The sequence below is a fragment of the Protopterus annectens genome, chromosome 14.part0 (genome assembly GCF_019279795.1).
Source record: "Protopterus annectens isolate FY-2018-M chromosome 14.part0, PAN1.0, whole genome shotgun sequence".
In the NCBI taxonomy this organism is placed as follows: Eukaryota; Metazoa; Chordata; order Ceratodontiformes; family Protopteridae; genus Protopterus; species Protopterus annectens.
In genome coordinates, this window is record NC_056748.1 from 1028807565 (window position 1) to 1028826857 (window position 19293).

The following is a 19293-nucleotide window of genomic DNA, read 5'->3' on the forward strand; positions in this document are numbered from 1 at the left end:
TTAACTATTGCCATACAGAATTCTTGTACTCATTTTCCTTCTAAAGTCTAAATGTCTAAGTAAAACATGAATGTTGGGCTGCAAGTACATTCTTCAGGCTGAAAGCATAGTATTCTTAATTAATGTAGTAGATGTCTATGTAGTGAAGGCTTACATAAGTGTTGCCATATTTTAGAGTTGTTTTGGTAGATAAAGAAATCTTTAGCAAGACAAAGTATTGCATTATAGGTTGGTATTATAAGTTACTATAATGTATAATTTAAGTACAAGCATGGGATTCATGAATAAAGCAGGAGACTTTGACTGCTTGTTCATTTTTCCAAAGAACCAAATGTGCTCATCTGTAGAGGTTGATTACATTTTATGGCGATGTGCTCTTTAAATTGAATTAATTTAATAAATAGTGTTTGGGGCAAGCTCCTATTGTTGCAGTAGTTTATTTACTTATTTCACTGTTAGCAAGTAACCCATGGAAAGTTAGCTACATTATATTACAGAATTGCCTCAAAGACATGTTACACGTTTGCTTCAATTTTTTTTTGCTTTATCCATTGTTTCTTTGCTTTTCAATGACAAGGAAAATACTGTAGATTGTGACTGCAACCTATGAAAGTCACAAGACTGGTAAAGTAACAAAACACAAACTATAGATAGATATATAGATATAGATATACACACACAGACTGCATTTAATTGAATAAAAAGAGATTTGCAGCTTTTCAACTTGCAGAATCTCTGTGACTGGGAAATGAAGTAGCAAGGCTGGACGTTATTTATAAAAAATCAGTTTCATGGCCTTATATAGTCTACACTATGAGACTGAGACTGGTTACAGTTACTGCTTATGGTCACTTTGCACAGTCTGGCTAAGATGTATATTAATATATTCCTTTCTGACAAAGTAGAAACTACCATTTTGTCCCAGCTCATTCCCGTGACTGCAGTGTGTGGCAAGTCTGTTACTCGATAGTGTAAATAAGCCCTGCCTTGCCTCCCTTCTGTGATCTACAGTTATGTCCATGTGTAATGCATTTCCTTCCTCATCATGAAATAACTTACTGTTCATTGTTGAGGAATGCCTTCTCTACCCTACCCTTAAAGTTTATTCTTGTGGACTAGCCCACCCCCCCATTCCTTAGTACTGGTCAGAGTTCCTTCTCTTCCCTTCCCTGTGATGTATACATAATACTATATTGGTATCTAGTTCCTCACATTAATGGCAGAAATTATGCTGAGTGTCAGATGGAGTCCCTCCCCTTCTCCTGTACTATTATAGCCCTGTTGGTTGTCTGGGGTATCATCCTTACCTCCTTTATAATTCTGAAAATTTGCCAGTTGTCCAGTGAACACACACTCTTAATTTTTCATAACACTTCTGGATTACTCTGAGTCAGTATGGCATGCCATGGCTAACTGTGGTGCATTACAGTGACTCATGTTTATGCTGCCTGTGCTACTATTTATTATGTGGATTGTATGTCACCTGCTCACCATGACACCCCATGGTTTGAGTAACCTTGGGCGATGCAATTCATTCTCAGATATTATGGTGCAGTAGGGGGACCAAGTGCCAAGAAGGCATATGGAAGTGGAGGATTTCACTTCCTTGTATCACTCTCTACCAGTGATCAGATCCAAGATATTATTAGTGAGAGAATATCTACTGTGCCACTGAAACCATGCTACATGGCCTTGAGGCATAATATTATGTCATACAGCTGCATTAGCAATAAGAAGCGCTTCCAGTAATAAACACTGGGTAATTGCAACATACCATAACAAATTATTATTGTGTTTTTTTTTTCTTCACAGCACAGATTGATACTGGACCCTTGCAGTGGTTTGTGTTATAGTATTAGGGTAGGATGACATTCAAGAATCAAACACACATCCAGAATATTCATGCCAAAGCCATACCACCAAGTAACTGAAAGAAAAAGCTCAGAACTTTATTATTAGTCACAGTCTCAAGCACGACATGAAACTTTCAAAGGAATAGAGGCAAAATAGAGAGTTTTCATACATAACTTAATTTCGACAAATTTTGAAATGAATGATAATTACTTACAAATCATCTTAAAGATAAAAAGCCCAGTGTGACTTGAAATGAAGACATTGACAAGGAATGTCCTCATTTAATCTTTTAGGAAACACTGCGATAACATTTAGTGTTAAATGTGCTTCAAATTTGTTCAGTGCTTCAATTTTATCTCCCCCATAGACTATGTCAGGGTTGCCAGTGTCAATAAATTAAAATCGGAAAAGCTATAAATAAATTGTCAGGCCATGTAGCAGAAAAGAACTCATTGGATTTTGGTAAATAACATCTCTAATTGTCCAACCAATACATTGCAAATAAGGAAGTAAATACATTTAAGTGCCATTTTGAAGGAAAACATTGGTCTGTTAGGAAGTATTTTCTTAAGATTATTATCTAAGAGAATATGCCAGTCCTTCTTAACAGTGTCACTAAATGTATTATTATCTAAGAGAATATGCCAGTCCTTATTAACAGTAGCATTAAATGTATTAGTATCTAAGAGCATAAGTCAATCTTTCTTAATAGTATCACTAATAAATGTATTAGAAAACTAGTAAACTTGACACAATATCCTTTATTCTTTGCAGAGGCTGTATAAACTCAATTTTAAACATAATTGCCAATTACAGATCATAAAGTTAACAATTTAGTATAAGTATACTTTCTCAGGGCATCTTCAAGCTTTGTTGGGGGGGGAGGCTCTTTCTTGGAGTCTGTTGACAATCCCCTTTCTCACACTATGGAAATGTATATCATTGTACTGTCCCTTCAAGCCTTCATACATTCCTAAGAATAACATCAGCATAGTAACATACTGTTCTATTAAGTTAACATTTCATTTACAAGTATGGAAAATATTTACTTGGAAATATATTCACAGGGCATTTATTACACCTGATAAACAAGCCAAATTTAATTCACTTGATAAATCCATTTGCTGGAGATGTTCTTTAAACTGTAAAGCTGATTGGTCTCATATATTTTTTATTGTATTAATATAAAAAAATTCTGGGAAGAAATGATTATTTTTCTCCAAGCTATATTCACAGATACCTTTATTTTAACCAAATATTTAGTCCTCTTAAATGTTAATGATACTGTTGGAATGAATAAAAAAGACCTATACCTACTTTGGTCCATACTAGCTGTGACAAGGAAATGTATAACTAGAAAGTGGAAGTCTTCACAAGAACCTACTCTGGAAGAATTCTTGAGATTGTTGGAAGAAGCAGCAACATTAGAAGTTAAGGTGAAAGATTCGAGAATTTCTCCTAAAACATGGATAAACAATCCTTGGAAAAAATGTTTTGCTCTTATTGAGACATTAAAATTGAACTCTAATGTGTAACTTTATACTTTCTTAATTGAATATTATAAATTTGTATTAATTTCATATTTTTATTTTTTTTCTTTTGTTCAGGTCAATTGTACATAGTGTATATAAAAGCGTATAATATTTGTTTCATTGATGATTGTATCGTTAAATATTATAATGGAAAATAAAAAATTGAGTAAAAAAAACCCTTCATATATTTGCAAAAATGGTAAAGATTTCAACAAAAAGCATATGGACACTTCCCATATGTAAAAAAAAAAATAGAAACGTACCAAGAATTGCACATTTATCAAAAATCAATTAATATGTATCCTAAATGAATAATTAACAAAAATGCTACATATAACCTAAATCAGGAGTTATGTGTTTTGGACTGTAAGTACAAAAAAGTAACCACATGACAAGGAATAAATTATAAATGGAAAAGGGAACAATAAATGCAATTAAGCTTACTTAAGGGAATACTTCAAATAAGCCAATCCAAGTGCGCAAAATATATTTTTAACTTAGCTGCACAGTGCTAAACTACTTTTTGACAACAGTAAAATAGAAAATGTTTTTCCCAAAGCCTAGGAACCCTTTAACATTTTTATCTGAAACATGCTTACTGTTTTCACATAATTTTTAAAAAGTATTTATGCATCCTAGGGCAAGTTAAGTGGTACCTTTTGCAGAAATGCAGCATTTGGGTATGACTCCTAATTGTTTGACATCAAACAATAGTGCTTGCCAAATACTCAATATCTTAAAACTTTATTGCTTCACCATTATCATCTTTTTCAGAAACACATTTCCAAGCACAATTAATATTTTCTTTAGATATTAAGATGTTCAGCAGTACTTGCAATATCCATGTGCAAACAATGTACCAAATGATATAAATATTCTACTTTATTTTACATGCTTATAAATTTTGTTTTATCTTGGGCTATTACTTTTCAGTATTGGGTAATGTGGAAAGCATGCCAAAGGATGTAGTCCTATAGTAATGTAAAATAAACTGCAATATCCATTTTACTATTATCTCTCACTACAGCATATTACATAATCATATGTCTCTGTCTAATCACTGACAAGCAACATACATTTTACTGTTGATTAAAAAGTCTGTTGCATTTCTTTTGTCAACACTGAAAGAAATGTTGGTAAGTATTTACTAGTTTACATGCCAGTGTGTTCACAAATGATCCCATCTGTAGAGAAGAAATAAATGACATTTTCTGCTGATTAAAAAGTAAGTTACACTTCATAAGAACTGGCGAAAACAACATACAACTAGAACTGGCTTTATCTGAGCTGAGCTGTAGTCAGAAATTAGTAGGAATACAATAAATAATAGCATTTATTTGGCAAAATCTGAAGTGATCTCAGTCATAGGGAAGCAATATACATCATTCTGCTCTTTATAAAAACAATCAAATCAAATGTATTTGGTTTTCAAAATTGTTGACAGAAATGGTAGTCAGAAGATAGAAGCATATACTGTAATATCAGAAATGACTCCAACTACAGGGAAGCAGCATACAGCATATAGCTATTCAATGAAAAAGTCATTAACATTGCTTTACATGAGTGCTAACAGAAACACTAGCAAGCTAGTGGAATTGGTTCACCTAAACTAAGCTGCGAGTGTAAGGATGTGTGTGTGTATTTTAACACTGGTGAAGGGAAAAGTAAAATGAAGTAACTCTTGCTTTCATATTAATTATGTCAGACAGCAAATACAGTGAGTTTAGAGTTTTATTTCCATAATAATTAAAACAATCGGCTTATACACTGATTAGCTTGTGAGATGTTACAGAGATTTATTTTTCTACTAATTAAAGCAACCAACTTGTATATTATACCATGACCCCCCCAAAACGTGCACGCTGATTGGCCAGCGTGCCCGTTGTAAATCGAGTTATACTAATGGAAAAAGGTCCGGTTGCCCGGACTTTTTTCCATTAGTATAACTCGTTTTTTTAAAACACTGTCTCGCTATGTTAAATGGGTTTAACATGGCGAGACAGCTTTAAAATAAGCAACAGAGATCTCCGTTGCTTATTTTAAAGCTGTCTCGCCATGTTAAACCCATTTAACATAGCGACAGTGTTAAAAGCAACGGAGAAAGCAAGATCTCCGTTGCTTTTTAGTGTTTCGCTATGTTAAATGAGTTTAACATAGCGAGACAGTTAAAATAAGCAACGGACATCTCCGTTGCTTATTTTAAAACTATCTCGCTTTGTTAAACTCATTTAACATAGTGAAACACTAAAAAAAGCAACGGAGATCTTGCTTTCTCCGTTGCTTTTCAACTCTGATGTACTGCGCAGGCACAGTACATCAGAACTGCCGCGGATGCCAGACATCTGCGGAAGGGCAGCAAACAGGCATTATACTATGCCATTATTTAAGAAAAGTAAAAGTTTCTTTTCTTAAATAATGTCATGGTATAATAGCAATAACCCACTTCTGGGTGTGGGTAATGCTAAATTTACCCACGGTTGGCTTTGTTTGGTCCCGAGGGCTTCGCCCTCGGGACCAAACCACGCCAACCGTGGGTAAATTTAGCATTATTGCTATACTGATTAGCTTGTGACATGCTACCACTAGGAACCAAGCTGTCATTTCCATTAGCTGATTTCTACTGGAATTGGGGTTTATCACTTCTCACATTCAGTTGTTACAAATAGATAAAGTCTAACTGTATTTATATTGCAAAATAAATAAGCAGTTAATTAAGACTGGGGAAAAAGGCTTTTGCTTTTTCAGTTATAAAATGGAACCATAATAAATCTGTGTATAATATTTAATCACACATCAGCATTATATTAGCAAGGCAATCATAAAGTTGAACTCTGTGTCACCTTTGAAAATCTGAGTGCTATATAAACTTTCATTGAATTCAGAGAATTAATTTAATTGAAGAATTTTTATTTTGTATCTATTGTACTTTGCTTTTAAGAAAATTAAATTAGTTAATTAATTCTATCATAATCTCTTAATCCAATTGATGGTTAAGGAGGGAAATACTTTCTTGGCACTCAAAGAGTACATAGAGGAGGGCAAATACCTAAAAAGTACAAGGGGGTACACGCACATCTACAAACAATTTGGCAGAATGTAGGTTCACCAAGAGAGGTCTACTTCACTTCAACAAAAACCCTTTTAGGTGAACACCTCTTTGTCGAACGATAATTGTCAAAAGCTCCATCTGCCGAATGTCAATTTCAACTAATCTTTTTTCCGAGGGGAAAAAAATGTTGGTCTTCATCAGGGATTGGCCCTTTTGCCCACTGTAGTGCAATCTCGGAGTTGGTATATTTAGTTGGGGGAGTATGGGGGGGGCACAGACCCCTCACATTGGGGGGTGTCAGGGTGCAGCTCCCCCCACATTGGTGGGTTTTAAATTTTTTGAAATTATTGACGTTTGTTAGGCTGGCCAAATGTTTTTTTCTCCCCTAGGAAAAAAAATTGCTTAAACATCCATTCAAAGGATCAAGCTTTTGACAATTAGCATTTGACAAAGAGGTGTTCAATTAAAAGGTTTTTCTCTGAAGTGATATAGATCCCATCAAGAGATCTCCAGAATGTAATAGAAAGCCAAAGTACCAGGCACAATCCCACATGGACATATGGGTGAGGTGCAGACACTGCACAGGTGGTATTCCTACTGAGAAATCGCATGCTGTGAGGCAGCAATACTAAATATATGACTGTGCTACTATTATATTTTACTAATGCCACTGACCAATATGGACTGTTACAATGATTATAAATTCAGAAAGTTGGAAATGCTTATTTTAACAATAGTGAAGCATGTGAAAAAAATGAAGTGCTGATTTAATGAGTACTGTAGCATACCACAGGCAACAGTTTCTAGTTTCATTCCATTATTAATTAACACAAAATGAGGTTTTATACTTATCAGTTTGCTATATGCTGCCTTTAGGAATAATATTTATTATTTTTGCTTTAGAAGGTTTTACAGGGTACAGCACTATTTCAGTTTAGCAGTTGCAAGTAGGAAAAAGTCTTGCTTATCCCTATTTTCATGGCAGATGTAATAGAGCTAAATGTTCTGGTATGCAAGAAATGTATTAATGATGACCTCAGCTCTGATATACATTGCTGTAGTTAATATAATGAGGCAATGATCGGAAACAGTTTTCTGAGTGGAACTAATACATTTTGCTATACAATTTTTTGATGAAAAGGAAACGATGCAGCATTTTAGAAAATGTTTGGAAAAAACATTATTTGGTATTACAATGATGAGTATAAAAATATACATCAGTCTTGCAGGTTCATCTTCTTCTTTAATATTGATACAAATATTTTGGAAGACTCAAGGATGTGGAGATTTATTCAGTTACATTCTGCTTTACTTTGCTGTTTATCTGCATGCATGACCAGCCTAGGCAGGTACTTTATTCTTTAAAGCAGGTTTTGATTACAAAATTTCAACTTCTGATATTTCTCAGTTTATCACACTCATTCCCATGTCTTTCTGTATGTGACCGCTGCTAATATAAATTTAAAAATAATCATACATTTACAAATGTTGTGTGGTAATTTTGCCCATGGGATAAATTATGGCATTCCTCTGTAAGCACAAGAAGTTTACAAAGTTGTTGTTGCCCCTTTGAATGGCATATTTTGTGGCAGTCCATAAGTTTCTTCTCACTTGAGTCCTCTTTGTTGGATAAGATCATGACGTTTTTCTCCACATTTGCCATTTTGTCCAGCAGACAATGAGTTTTGTGAAGCTTTCCAAGTGCCATATTTAGTACTGCCTTTGAATATGGACACAGACAAATCATCTTATTTTCTTTGGTATACTTAAAATGCTGATTTGCTGACTCTTCACCCTTAGTCCAGCACAAGGCTGTTAAGGACTTCATAGCTCTCAAAACGGATATTAGGTTATAGAACTGTATAACCCAGTGAAACTAAACGCATTCTAAACTTACTACTGCACAGGATTGTACTTAAACATTTAAACAGTTGCAATCTTGATAATGATACGTCTTCAAATAGTATAGACCTCAGGAGTAAGACACTTATTTTTGTATCTTAACTGAAGGCATGAGATCTCTATAGGTCCTGACGTTTTTTTAAACAAAGGCTTCCATTCCATGATGCCATATTTAACAGACTAGTTTTAATCCTTATTTTCACAAAATGTATCAAATCTGCCCATCATCAGATATTTCATGATAGCATACAATTTTTGCTCATTCAGTAAGTTTATAACTTTTCTTCCTCAATTATTTATCAGGTTATGTCTGCATCTCCCAATGAATGAGGAACCCCCATTATAAGATTAATTCAAAAAATGATCCAGCAGTCCATCCCAACTGGCAATTCTATTACTGAATGACTAAGTTACATACTTCATGCTCCAAAATCCATTTAACCGCAGCTTTCTTTAATCTGATCAAGAGGGGGTTCTTCAGTTATATCATAACACCGAGGTAGAAGATCTATATTAGCAATTGTATATGAAACTGACTGTCAAGGCCACATGATAAAAAGAGGCAGCTGTAATCTTCAAATGCAAAGGTTTAAATGTTTCAAATAACCAATCAGCCCCTGTCAGATTTCACCACTTTATAACCTTTTACATGGAAATGCTCAGAGGAGTCCCAGAACCTGCCCATTTCCTCAGGTAACTGTGTGCTTCAAACAAGTCACAATAAACATGGCAAAACCAATGCTCTCACATTTTTTAGTAGCAACTGGCTCAACTTCAGACACTCTTTTTGGTGAAGACCCATTACTGATATGGCCAAATATCCTTTAGTCAGTATGAATATTACCTTGTGCCCACCTGCATAGTGGGAATAAAATGGTCAACAATGTACAATTAATCTGTAAATAAATTAAAATAATAAATAAGATAAAACTGGCATGACAGTTGGCTTGCAATTTAAATTTGTGGGACCAAGTCTATTGTGCTACTACTTATGAGGTGACTCAACCTTCTCCCCATCTCATTTACCTCAAAAGAGATGTCTGTAGTCTTATTAACATACTTCATCATCATGCTTTGCACATGGGTCACAGTATCAGGTTTCAATGTTTGTATTGTTAATAAATCTACCAATACAGCTGTGAACAATGGAGAGCAGAAGAAAGTTTTCATAGTGACAACTTATAATGTTAAAACTGAGGAAATAGTTAAAAAAGCACACAGCTTGTGGCCTATGCTCCTAAGGGATACAATGTTGAACTCTATACTACCTAATTTTGTGAGTATTGCATATAAAAGAGCTAGGAATGTGTCTGACATTCTGGTACATAACCAGTTTTGTTTACCAGATGTTAATGTCAGTCAGAGCCTAAGCATAAATAAAGGCACTGTTCCATGTGATGGCTGTTCCATCTGTCAATATGTAGTAAGCTCTTTTCCCTATATTAATGGCATCAAGTTTACAGCTAGGCATGAATACAGTTGTAACACGGAGGGGTTAGTGTATGTGCTGAGATGTGGATGTAAGAAGTTTTACATAGGGGAAACTTATAGGAGTTTTAGGGTCTGGTTGCAGGAACATATTAGGGACATAAAAAATTAGAACGTCCCCTTGGGAGTCATTTTTTGATAGCACACAACTCTAACCTTGATTCTCTTAGGGGTTGTGTCTTGGAAAAATTGCAAGTTGGCGTAGGTGAATGTGTGTCTTCAAAAAACAAACTCTTAAAAGAAACCCTGCTGATTTTAAAGTATGGTACTTTGGAGCCTCAGGGACTCAACAAATAATGTAATTGGAAGTATGTGATTTGAATTGTATACTTAATTGATTAATTGTTTTGTGCAATATGCTGTATATAAACAAACAGTATTTTGTAGTGTTTTTACTCTTGGAAGTCTGTGTAAGCCGAGGCGCTAAGTGTTTCATTAAATTCGCTTACTTCTTGGATCGGTGGTCTTGGTGGTATTTTATCATATTATCAGGTTTATTCAGCCACTTTGACACAGTTCAATAGTATGAATGATTTTACATAACTTCTTTAACAAAGACACTGGGATACTCTTAGTGGGGTAATTTAAACAATGCCATAACTCCTCACAAAATTGTGTGTTTATTTTTTGTACCACATAAAGGGTTAGCAATATTGGCATCTCTTTTTTCAGCATATAATAATCTCTTTGAATTAATAAATTCAACTACTTTAAATATTCTTGTATTGTTAAAGTGTCCTTTCAAACACAAAGTGAAACTCTCTTAGTCTTGTTATAGATAATTAGTGATGTTTATGTGAACTACCAGCATCAGCATGCATTTCTTCCCTTGAACAGAATTAATATTATGCCTCTTTAATAACCTCTGTTTTTTCCTGTACTGACCCTCCAAAGGGGTAAGCTTCAGTGAGTTATTAATAAGACTATCCAAGGAAATATAAGAATAATGAAAGGGGATGAAAGATAATGGAGTTTGAGAAATCTGTCTGCTCAATAGTAGTATCCATCTTGGGTAGCATCATCATAGTATCTGTCCCCTTATTACTTCCCCACATTACACATTCAGCATGTCTCATTATCCCATCCAAAACTAAGGTGGAATAAATTGGATTTACCAGCTTCATCTAAATGTTTGGCTATCCTAAACATATTGTTTAGGGAGTTATCTATTGAAGTGTGGCCCACTATATTTTTATATATGTTCTTCTTCAAAAATAATTTATCTGTTTTGTGTTTAAGTTATGCACTTCTCTCTCTCTCTAGTACAGTAACCAGTCTAAATCCTTTTTGTGACTTCTAGATTTATATTGACTACTTAGGTTTCCATTACTATTAGGCAAAGCAGTACTGATTCCTCTTGAAACACCTTTTCCATATACAGAGCTAGCCCTGAATTTTATTATCCATTTTATTATTCCATAAACTGTCATTATTTATAGACTACAATGATCTTTACCAGATCTAGCTCTTTTATCAAATACAAAACATTATCTAAAATTATTGAATGAGCTGATCGCCTAACCTTTAACAGCTGTACTAAATCAGGGATCAAACTAAGCTACCATAAACTTTTTACTATGAATCTGGTTACATGAGCCCTCTGCACCTTTAAAAGCCTTCATATGAGCCTCACTGGCTTATAATTCATTCAAATAGTTAATTAAGGAACTGTGTTATCTTAAAGTGAAGTAAAACCCAGAATCATCTTTTGTAAAACGAGTGAATGACTTTAAGAAGCTGGAAGAGCTATTGATCTCATTAGAAGGGGGTGGGCTATTGGTTTTGGTTGCTAGACAAACTCTTTCCATGTAGATAGCTAACTGTATTATCTTTTCTCATTGGTCCTTGGTTTATGTGAAACTTGAGTGAAAAGCTTTTGACAAATCAAAGAATATGGAGTCAAGTGGTTATCCAATGCATATGAAATCACTAAGTAAACAAATAAAACCGCCCCAGGAGGAAATAAAGTATGTAAAACAGTCTGAAAAGCATTCATTTATTTGATAAATGTATGCATAAAGCTTGTACTTGATGTAGAAATAAAACTAATGCCAACAGGCAATTTAAGATGGTACCCAGAAATAAAAGTAACATTAGAAATTCATTGCATGAAGAAGGTGTGACTACAGGAATGGGAAGAAGGCAGAGAAAATCTTATAACTAAGCTTGGCTCTGTGGGGTCATGATCATTTAGCAGAAGTACACTCATGAAGAAATAGTGCAAGTTTTACAAGATTTCCACTCAGCTGAGCTGTTCAAAGATGTTCATGAGTGCAGTAGAAATCAGAATTAACTCACTCGCGCTCTCTTTTATTCTTCGTTAATAAGATCTCCCCTTTTCTATCCAGACTGTCTAGAAATGTCATTGTCAAGGTATCTTACTGGCTCAGCAAGAATACTGTCTCCCTCTAATTGTTGCAACCTTTAAATGTGTCCAGCATTCAGTGCATCTCAAATGCCATTATCAGATTAATCATTCTGTCTCTAAGAAGTGATAACCACTGCAAAAACATTGAAAAAACTAAATGGCTACCTGTAAAACAACATGCTGACTTTCTACTTGCCTCTCAACTATTTAAACTTATCAAGAATGACACCCCCCACTAGCCTCCAGACTATTTAGAGATGCAACTGCAGTGTATAAAAAGGTCAAAAAGAAATGAAATATGCTGGAATCGTACCCAAAATAATCCAAGCAAAAAATTAAGAAACCAAACTTTAATAAAAGATTAAGTGCTTTCATTCAATAATAATGTCATCAGAATCTACCTTTGTAATAACAAATAAATGTTTAAATATAATCTCAAAGTTATGTCTTGAAGATAAGATTAAAATAATCTCACCTTCATTTTTTAGACAGTTTACTGAATACTTTACTACTTCTGCAAAAACAGTTTCCATTAACCTGCTTTTATAAGAACTTATACTGTTCCTACATTAACTCCCTCTGTTAGCCAGGGATATCCTATTTTCTACCATTCCAGTCTTGCCTGCTGACTTGATTATGACAACAGAGCAACGCTGTCACTTCAGACTGAGTGTACAACTCCAGACACTCGCTAGGTTCATGACTTTACTAGGCTCACAAATCTGGTAAGCAATGGTGAAAGCTAGGAATACAAATTCTTAAAGAAGATATTGCAAGATTTGTTTGTAACACAATACTAGTTTGCACTGAGGGAGCTGATTGCAAATGAAATGTCAAACAAGGTGAGAAACCACTAAGCCATGTATTACTCATATTGCACGTAGAGATAAAAATACACGGTGTGACAAGAAAAAGGAGTGTTTAGGACAGTGTAGATGTCCTTTAAAATGATCTTGTCTCTTTGAATTTACTTAAACTGTATTTATCTATTATAATTTAAAAATAGTTGAGTGGAGGCAAACAAAGTGTCGCTATTGCAAAAAAAAAATTACACACAACAAAATTTCCTGCTACAGCTATGAGGTACTTTAACTGTAGATGAGCATTAATTGAGTGATCCTACTTTACACACCAAAACAAATTTAATTTTAAAAAGGTACATTATTGAGAGTACCTCTTATAATCACAGAAAGATTCCTTTTATGTGGAGGTCAGGTGTTACCACTCCTAATACTTGGATCCTGGGAAACATGGCAGTTACACAGCACAATTTAAATCTGAATTCACCTTGACTCCGCCTCCTATTAAAGTAAGCAAGCTTATGTTAAAAACATTGAATATGTCTCCTGTATTGTTGATATGATTTTGTTTTGTAATTAAAAAGTCTTTGTGAAAGACGATGAATGTGTAGGCAGCTGTTTTCCTTCTATAAATAAAGCGTGAGTGCAGATTAAGGTGTAGCAACGTGTAGAAAAAGTTATTCAACTAAGCAACTTTCTGTTCTCAAGCAAAATGAACTATGAGCTTCATATGATATTATTAGAGTTTTTCTTTTTGAAAGTTTCTAATAAGTGTGAGAGAGGCAGACGTACAGGACGTGGGGAAGGGTGCTTGTGGCTTTATAAATGAAAAGGAGCAGCAAAATGAATGCTGTTAAAAGGACTAATGACTGTGATGGGAGAGTTGCTTTTGAAAACTTTGAAGAACTATTACTTCAGAGGAAGGGAAACTGTTAAATGGAAAAATGGTGACATTCCTTGCTTTTGTAAGGGAAGATTTAATACCTAGTAAAAGTGAATGAGTGAGTGGATGCCGGATATATATATGTGCAGTGAAAAAGTCTTGCAAACAGAACTCCACCTAGCAGCTTGTAGCCCGCATAAATCAATTGGCATAAGAAAAAACGTACTGGATATTATTCCAAGCAGTACTTGAAAAGAGCCTGGAATCAAGGCATTGTACGTCTAACTCTAAATAAATGTTGGCAGGACATTGAAGGGAAAGCTGAAAAGGACAAGAAATATCATAATACTGTGGGGAGATGGAGTCTGCTGGAAAATTATGGCAGTTAGGTGACATTATAAATACGTCGCAGTCTAGTTAATGACGATATGAAAATGCCTATCAAAATGATGCAAACTCTGAGGTTTATAAACAGACCCAGTACTTAGGGCTGCCACCTTTTCAAATGGCCAAAGTGGGACATTTTTGGTACAAACATTAGATTTTACAGGCTGACACATACCCACTGTCAGTACAAAGGATATAACTTAACTTTTTTGCCTAAATAAAAGCTTATTCTTGTAGCATTTTAGTTGCTTATTCTGTTTCTTATAACATTTAGGTATTTTAGATGCAGAATAACTGTTTTATGCAACTATTACATAAAATATAGGGAATAATTTTGTCCTAAAAATCTCAGAACATTCGCCATTTTTAAAATTTTTTGTCAGGACACAACTGCCCAAAGAGGGACTGTCCCTTGCAAAGTGGGACAGTTGGTAACCCTACCAGTACTGTGATAGGCAATACTGGTGTACTTGCAAATGCAGGGCAGCTTTCACATGCAAAGCCCTGTGCGACACATCATTAGTAGCTAAAGCGGCACAAGGCAGGATAGAGATGTTCAGAAAGGGTTAAAAGTGGAACAAGGGAAGTAGATTTCAAATGCACGTGTCCTAAAATCCCAGAGAATGCCATAATGGCCCAATAAAGCTAACTAAGATTTAAAAAGAAGAAAGCATTGTTTGTGAATAAAGCCCAGAACAAACAACTTCAGGAAATTATCACTCCAAATTTAAAGACAACTTTCTTGCACTTAACCCACAAAGCAATAAAAAATTAACTAAAATAATATCTCAGGGTACTGCTGCAGGTTCGCTGGTTGTGTGCTATAATATGGATGCCACACTTAATTGTCATTTGTGGCTGATATTCTAATGTGTGATTTGCCTGGTTTACATTTAAAATCAAGATTGTGATATTATGGAGCATACGTTTCTCTGATGTACTGTTATCCTGGAGTTAGTATTTTTAAGTGCTATGGGTGTAGGGTTGTGTACTTTCATACTGGGGGATGTAAGTGTAGAAGCTCCGCCCTCCTCTGCAAAAGCATTTTGAATGAAAAAAGCATTTTTGCCCATCTTCACTGTAAATTCAATTAATTGCATTTGTACTTCTGAGTGTTGATCATGCATATATCAAGCTTCTCACAAAGCACAGAACAATCCTTATTTCTAGACTGCTAGGTCAGAGAAATTTACCAGGCAAGTAAACATGGTAAGAAAACATTTAAAGGAGTAATTTATTTCAGTTTCAAAATACATGCTTTGATTCAAATGCTGTCTGATTCCAAATCAGTTCTTGATTTTACATATACATGGAAAATCCTACTCATGAGTAACATTAGATATTTAAAAATGTTTACAAATGACTGCAATAAAGATGTAATATTTTGGTCTATGCTAAAATAACTGTGTTTTCCCAGACAGAAATCATTCTTGATTTGTAGGATTTTGCCCACTTCCCAGATTTTTTTGTCGCACAAACCAGTGAGGAATTTTATTTCACCCTTTGCAGACTAAGTCATATCACAAATATGGACAAAGATAACCTGAGTAGTAGTAGTCTTATGGCAGTCATATATACTCAGCATCAGACTGCTTTATTGCAGTTTGTTTGCTGATGATTGTCTGAATTCTTCTCTCTCTGAAGTCACTGTATAACTTTCAATGAGATGCATCACTGATGAGTATGCTTTAATGAGAGGGGTGTACAGAGGGGCCCCTCCTGCATGAGAAAGGTCTAGAGTGGAGCATCTCTTAAAATACTCTTAGCTTTTTTTGAGAGCATGTAGGTTATCATGAAGTGGTCAGCATCCAAATATGCCATGCTTAGTTAATTACCCCTGCCCAAGATAAAGAGCTAGCTAGAAGGCTAGAAGGAATATTTTAACACCGGTGGCCTCTTTTCACCCTTGCATTCAATTTCCTAAGCTCTACATATCCAGGTGCATCTGCTATACTTTCTGGAAATGTCTCGCTCACTAGTTAAGTGGTGAATTGAGCTTCATCTCTGTACTACTTTTTCTGATGTGCATAGATTGGCTGCCTAGACTGACTCACTTTTTTCAGTTTAACCAAAACTTGCACTACAATGAAGTTAGTTCATCAAATAAATATGAAAAAAAGCAAAGAACATTCAAAATGTAAAAAAAAAAACAAACAAAAAAAAAAAACAGCCAAATAATTTATTTGAATATTTCATATTCTGAGTGGTATGTGTACTTGCTATCCATTTCAGTGACAGAGGAAGCTACCAGAGCTTTCACTTTGGGTTCCCGACCTTTGCTGATCTGTCGTCATATTTCCAAATTATACAACACCATAAATATTCTACTTCTGTCCCACTACTGACCCTAATGTTATTACTTTCATGTTATACCCCTTTTCCTTAAAATAATCCACCTTTCTCAGCTATCTACCTGAAATGTCCACTTAGTTTTCACCTTTAAATGTCTCATATCTGACAATGCATCACTCGTATTCCTGTCTGTTCCTGTCATGTCTGCACCAGCACTTAGAACTTTGTACTCCTAAACTGTATTGAAACAGTTTGTCACTACTGCCCTTGTTGCCTTCTGCTGGGCTGTTACCATGACAGCATTGCTAGTCTACAACCATTTACATTGTTCTTTTTACAAACAAGGAATTGATGTCTGTTACACAGCACTGAAGTTAATGGCTGTCTCCCTGAAGTAGAGGGATGGGTCACTCTATACATTTCTAGCACTCTGGGCCTGACAGGGGAGCCTGGCAATGGGAGAGGTGACCTGGAAGGTGGTCAAGGGACAGAGATCCATCCTGGAGGGTGGGTGGGGGAACCTGCTAACAGACAGCTGAAGCTAGTTAGAGATTTGGGCCAATTGTGGAGGTCAAGGGTATGGCAGTCTGCAGGGAGTGTATTAATTCAGAGTGGTCTAAAATAACACATAAAAGTGTGTGGTTAACACTGCACATTTGTGTGACTGAGAGAACTGTACCTAGAGACAGCAAAAAATAAAACTATTTTGAATTCTACCTAATGATTGCCAGATATACAAAACTCATGTTTACTGGCTATAAAAGAGTGTTTTTGCAAGTCTTCTGTAACAATAAGAGAATCCTGTATAATATAGCTTGTAATGATGTTCAGAAGTGGTAGTTGCTGTGGATTCAAGATGCTTTTCAAATAGCTTAAAGATAAACAAGTACAAGAATAAAAAATATTTAATATAAAAATACATTGCAGTGTTTTCCCCAGCACTCTATAATATAATAATATGTTTATGCTACTTTGTTTTCAAGTCATTTTGGCATATGCATAATTATATATAATTACATTTCATTTTGTTGTTCCTCAGCACCGTTCTTGTAATTGTAGGTGGAGCTGTCTTATAAATAACATTACTGTGCATTTGTTGTGTTTTAAATGATATTGAACCTTTGCAACTTAATCCTTCTACATTATTAACTGTAAATCTTAGACCTGAATACATCAGGTAAACACAGAAACCATTATGTATATGCACTGAGATAGAAACGTAAAAGGGCAATTCTATAGGAAAAATGTAATCGTAGTGATACAAGTTATATTTAGCAGTAAATATGAAAAAAAAGAAATGAACAAATTATTTTAAAGGAACAAAGAATGAATAATTCTACTAAAATCACAAAATAAGGAAAATAATAATAAGAAAGAAGGCAAAAAGGTCAGAGGAAAATACTTAATTCATATCTTTGGGTGGGACTGAAAGATGGTTTGCACTGAGTACGGCTAGTACACAGAAGAAGGCCTTGAAAATGCCTGTATGAGTCACATATAACATATCATGGTTATTAAAAAAAATGTTACTGTAGAGCAAGTGGGCAGTATGGTATATAGTACATATTCCAATGGGCATGCTGCATGTCTAACTGTTAAAAAATCATAGACAATGGTGCTATATACCAGATATGTCACGTGAAGCTGTATTATAGCACAGTTGCAGTATAGTGGCTTCTGGATGTTTCCCTGAACTCAGTAAGTGGAGAACTGGCAGTGTTTGCCATACACAAAAAAACCACCTCATCAATACACAGCGGCCCAAGATATGCAAACAATGTATATGTAATATAAAGACATATGCATATAAACTACCCCTCCCCCCCTCTCTCTCTCTGTGTGTGTATATATATATATATATATATATATATATATATATATATATATATATATATATATATATATATATTTGTGTATGTATCTGTGCACGTTTCGTTGCATAACCATAACCACTGTCACACATCCCATCCTCTCCAAAACTTTGTCATGTAGATATGGTGGCAGATGGTCAACATACTCTCATTACAAACACAGTGGTACAATTTGTGCCACATGCAGTCACTACAGACATATCACTGGCTGTTAGCTCCACTGCGGTCATGCATGTGAACAAACACTGCAATGCTGCATACCCTTCTTTGTAGCTGAAGTACTGTGAGCCCAGGACTGCTGCGACAACCATGTGTTCTGCTGCTGCATGGGATGCTTGACGCACTGCCCCATTTCTTGTAAATTGAACTGCAGTTCATTATGCCACGCATGCGTCTCTGTGACGCAATGAAAGGGATCTGAGTAGACTGACTCAAATTCATTCTACCTGTAATTTAGTAGGCAGTAATGAGGTCTTCTGTGAATCTGCTCATTTCATGCAGTAATCTAGGGTGGCAAGGGAAATAAATGAGAATGTAATGATCTGTGTCTAAGTTTAACAAAATGAATGTCCACTAGTAGAAATCAGATTTCAGGAACCTAAAAAAAAACATAGTACAATCAGGATGGTAAGCAGAGGACTCTGCCTTTAGGTCTTCTCAATAGTGAAAGATAGAAGAAACAAGTGGGAAATAAGCCGCCCCCCCAAAAAAAATACACAGTATCAGGAGTTGTTCTTCTCACAAAAGTCATTAGTGATCTCAGTACATTTTAAATACAGCAGGACGTGTGTGTGTGTGTGTGTGTGTGTGTGTGTGTGTGTGTGTGTGTGTGTGTGTGTGTGTGTGTGTGTGTGTGTGTGTGTGTGC